The sequence below is a fragment of the Quercus lobata genome, chromosome 3 (genome assembly GCF_001633185.2).
Source record: "Quercus lobata isolate SW786 chromosome 3, ValleyOak3.0 Primary Assembly, whole genome shotgun sequence".
Lineage (NCBI taxonomy): Eukaryota > Viridiplantae > Streptophyta > Magnoliopsida > Fagales > Fagaceae > Quercus > Quercus lobata.
In genome coordinates this window covers 21067041-21072287 of record NC_044906.1, presented here as the reverse complement: position 1 = coordinate 21072287, position 5247 = coordinate 21067041, and positions in this window count along the sequence as shown.

Sequence of the window (5247 nt, the reverse complement as noted above, 5' to 3'; positions counted from 1 at the left end):
GTGATAAGGGAATATGTTCTGCATTCAAGCTCTTGGTGACTGATATGCAGGAAGCGCAGCATAAAGTGGTAGTGGTACTGAAGAAAGGCAGGTTCAAGGGGAAAGAAATCTGGATGCCATTGAACAGAGGGAAATCAGAGGATTAGCACAATGAAAATTTCAAAGCTGCATCTGATAGGGGACATGAGCCTACAGATTATAATATGTATCCTAATTCTTTCTGTCTTCTTCAGTATGCTATCAATTCAAGTTTTTATGTATCAGATCTTCAGCCTTAAATCTGTTATCTGTTTTTTCTTTACTATTTTTAGTAAGCTATACATGATCCCCCATGAGGTCACCTTCCATCCACTCTTGTGGAAATAGGTAGGGCCATTTGAACAAAATCTCATTGGCCAGACTTATAGTACGCTGTACACTGCAGCCTTCTTCAACAGTTTGGATTCATCTTTCAGGAACAAAGCCATTGCTGAATGCTGAAATCATGTATAGTGTTCTGTGCTATTCAATAACTACGAGAGTGCTAAGTCTCTCTCTTTAGCTCTTCTGGCCAAGTGGCAGTAAGGTCAGCAAAGTCGCTACGTAGCATAATAGCTCTTACCAACCAAACCGAACTGACCCAAGATCTTAAAATTTTTACTAGGTACTAAAGAGAAAATACTTCTAGCATATGTCCTTGACACATATTGACCAGTAATTATAATTGGATTCTCTTGACTAGGTTATATCAGCTACCAACCGTTTGGGGTCTTTTGCTCACTTGCCTAGTGTCAAAAATTGATTGGGCTTCCTTCATGTTCCATGTTTAGTTGGAGAAGCTGAATCCACTACTCGTTCACACAACTGATAAGAAAGGCGAACTTGCAAAAGAGGAGAGAAAAAGCTTGCCAAACAATCCTCACAACTTCAGAGAATTAGATATTAGCCTAAAAATGAAAAATATAGGGGTAAGAGTTAAAAGGAGAAAGGGACACTCCTGCTTGTGTAATTAAGAACTCATAATTTTAATTTAATATACCAGGAAACATAAGTGAATAAGTTTTTCCAAGTGTGAGTGTGTGGGCTGTATTATATGGTTTGAAGTTAATCTCATCCCCCACCCTCATGTTGGAGTCCTTGTTTTTATAATGATGTTGGAGTCGCTCAAAAACCTACTAGGGTCCGTTTGGATACAGCTGAAAACTGAAAACTGAAACTGAAAACTGAAAAACACTGTAGCGAAATAATTTTTAAATGTGTGAATAGTATCGTGGGACCCATTTTTAATGAAAAAGTTGCTGAAAAGTGAAATTTGTGGGTCCGTGAACAGTACACGATGTGCTGTGATTGGTCCAAAAAAATTTGAAAAGTCAAAGTTTGCGGCTACTGTTCATTGAACAGTGCATGAACAGTAGCCGCAAACCCAAAACGCGTGAAAAAAAAAAAAAAAGAAAAAAAAAAAAGAAAAACGCAGACGCTGGATTGGGCGAAAACGCCCAATCCAAACGCACTCTAAATGGGAGGAAAGTAAGTTATAACTATTGAGTATTAGCAATCATTGCATTTTGATATCTGTTGGTTTTTCTCTAGGAATTGCAACCTAGTTGACTGTGCGCCATTAAAAATACATTCCCCAAAAGGAACACTGCCTTCTCAATTTTCTAACTTTAAGGGATCATAGTAATCTTGCATTAATGGTGTTTGTTTCTTGCCTGGTGGAAAGGAAATGTGGTGTCGGGTAAGACTTATTACACAGCAAATATGCTTTGTTTTACGCATGGCATCAATTATGGGTCCAATAAACTCATAGGTAGGGGTGTTTACATTGAGGTTCCGTGTAATTTTGGACTATATTTAGCACCGCATTACGCTATGTGGTGCGGTAAAGTTTAACCAGTTTTCATATATATTACAAATATATACTAAATATATTTATTATTTAATATATGTTGAATATATTTAATCTATGCTAAATATCTATTAAATATATATTTAATATATCTACTATATGTTAAATATTTAAAAAAATTATATATATATATATATATATAAAATAAATTTTATATATTAATAGGTGTAGTGCGGGACAATTTTTGTGGTTTTCCGAAAACCTTAAAACTGTGTGGTGTGGTTTTAATATATATTTAATCAGTTTGAAACACATAGTTCATATAATATATATATTTAATAATATTTAATATAATTATAAAAAAAAAAAAAAAAAGTGTGCGTGTGGTGCGGTGCGGTTTTGCACTCTTTTCTTAACACTAAACCGCAAATTGTATTGCACCACACGGTGCAACGTGTTTTTTTATTATTTTTTTTACCTCCACCTACTGTACAGTTACTCTATTTTTAGGGCATTTTGGTCGATTTAATTGCAGTCACAATCTAAGTGGTTTTGTGAACATCCATACTCTTAAGTGTTCCAAGCTCATTTGTGAGATTTTTTAGTGTCCAAGAAGATGTGGAATGGCCATTTTTGCTGTCCAATCTACCTCTCCTTTTTATTTTCCTTCTCTATCTCCTCTTTTGTGTGGGCTTTGTCTACAAAATGTAGAAGGAATTTATTTAATCTTATCTTTTGATTTAGTTGTAGACCCTTGCTTGGTTGGTATTAATTCTACGGGCCCAAGTTAGGCACTATTTTTAAGTGCATCTACTTTTGGTTAAATTTTTTTCTTTTTTAATAGCATAGTATACTTTATTTATGAAAAATCATGTTGTACATTGGAGAAAAGAAAAGAATGACATCTCTTTAACCCAACAATGACCTTATTTTTGTTTATCAAAAAAAAACAATGACCTTATTTTTTTCTTTTGCAGTACTAGTTAAAGTTAAGATAGCACAATTACATCATAAAAGTATATTGTGAAAAGAACTTTGAAAATATATATATATATATATATATATATCAATCTAAACTAAAATTTAGCTTTTTATTTTTACACGCATTTAACATAAAAGTTACTAAAAACGAGTATATATTAAAAGTATATTTGATGTTCTTCAGTGCTGACTTTGTGGGCAACCTGGACCGAATTTTTAGATTTTTGGCTTGATCTATTGTTGAGCCTTTTTGTCCATGTCAGAAAGTTTTGGGCTAGCCCATCTCCTCCTGTTGGTCTGATCTCTTTGTATGGGCACGCTCGCAGGCTGAGTTCTTTGGGCTGCATTTATGGGCTGTACGTGGATTTGAATTTGCTGGAATATGAAGCTTGTGGGCCTTGTCCTCTAACAACACTCTATAGAAAAGGATCATTCTTGAGAACCCCAAGGATAGCAAGAGAGCTAGTAGTTTTAGGCCAAAATGGCCCATTAGCATTAATTTTTGAAATATTTAGTAACAGAGCACTGTTTCGGAAATAATTAGGGAAATACCACTTTTTCTGGTACTCGAGCTTGGTGAGCTCGAGTACCATGTTTTTTTAATCCACCATCGCCCCATATTCAAGGAGCCCTATAGTGGCGTTTTTAAGCCCTATAGTGACGTTTTCTGGCCCTATAGCGGCGTTTTTAAGCCCCCTACCAGGTTAAGGGGCCCTATAGTGACGTTTTCGGGCCCTATAGCGGCGTTTTCCTGCAAAATTTTTTTATAAATCCCATAACAGGTTCAAGGGGCCCTATAGTGGCGTTTTAAGCCCTATAGTGACGTTTTTGGTCCCTATAGCGGCGTTTTCCTGCAAAATTTTTTTTGTAAGTCCCCATAACAGGTTAAGGGGCCCTATAGTGGCGTTTTTTAAGCCCTATAGTGACGTTTTCGGGCCCTATAGTGGCGTTTTTTTTTTTTGAGAAGATGTTTGACCAATGAAAAGATGGTACTCGAGCTCACCATGCTCGAGTACCGGAAAAAGTGGTATTTCCCTAATTATTTCCGAAACAGTGCTCTGTTGCTAAATATTTCAAAAATTAATGCTAATGGGCCATTTTGGCCAGTAGTTTTACATATATTTCTACATCTACAGTTGGTTGCTTTCAAATGGGCCAGTTTCACAACATCAGGTTTTACACTGAATGCAATCCATTACATAGTAGATCCTACATCAAACATCTGAGAAGGCAGTTGAAAATGTGTTGTTTCTGAATAATCTCTAGTGTTTTCATTATAGAATAAATCTTATACATCAGTTTAATTAGAGAGTAAAACTAGCTAAAGGGGTTCACAATGTTGCAAATTAACAGTATACATTTAAGCCTTTAAGGAAGTGATAGCAACCTAAGTAAACATATGTGGGTCAGATTACTTAATTTTGAAAGTATTGCAGAATGCTAAATTGTGTGTCTTACTCTTTAATGAAATGCAGTCAGGAAATTTTTCAAGTAGTGGATTTTTATTTTTTTTCTAAGCATAAGTAGTGGATAAATACTGTACCAAAAAGCCAACCTTCCAGATGTAATGGGACTGGTAGGTGGCTGAAAGAAAAGAATTCACGGGGGGTGATCCATCACGATCATGCTGTTGTTTCTTGTTATAATCATGTGAATTGAATCATAGTATTGATGATGCATTGATAATAATTTGATACCTAGCTCAATCATGTTATCTACTTATCTTGTAGTGAAATATTCATGTCTTAATTTGGTTTTCACATCAAAGTACTGTCAACCTTTGTTCACTGTAATTGCTAACATTCACTTGCTATTTGTCGAAAGATATATATTGGATCATGATGATAGTTTTAACACGTATAAAGGTTAAAGGTATTACAAAAATTACTAGGAATAATTATCAATTTTACCTTTTAGTATTTTACTTTAAACTCATGATGGTTGCAAATCCATACATGAAACACTCAAATTGCTTTTTATTAAACTATAGTTTAGTCCTTTATAAGGTGGATTATTTTAAGGGCCATATTGGATAAGGGGAAGACCTCATGATCATAAACTTCAACTCCAAATTACATTTAATCAGTTAATCCTGAACATATTGATGAGTACTTTTCCCAGGTAATGATCAGGTTACAATGAGTTTTTTCTTTTAGCCATTAAATAAGTTGGATCATTGAATTTTGTTGATTCTAAAGTGGAGAAAATCTACAAGTAGGACCTGTCATCATCTCATTGATGCCCTAGACAGTCGGATTTTCTGTGCTCTCTCTCTCTCTGTGATAGGATCTAATTCTTGACTCTTTCGCATTCGTGCTTAGCATGACCACATGCCAGGATGCCTTAGAACCGTGTCATTTATATATTATCCAAATTTGATTCATTCTTTAAGAGTAGGTGTACATGTATTGGTTCAACGATGCCGTCCTACCCCGAAG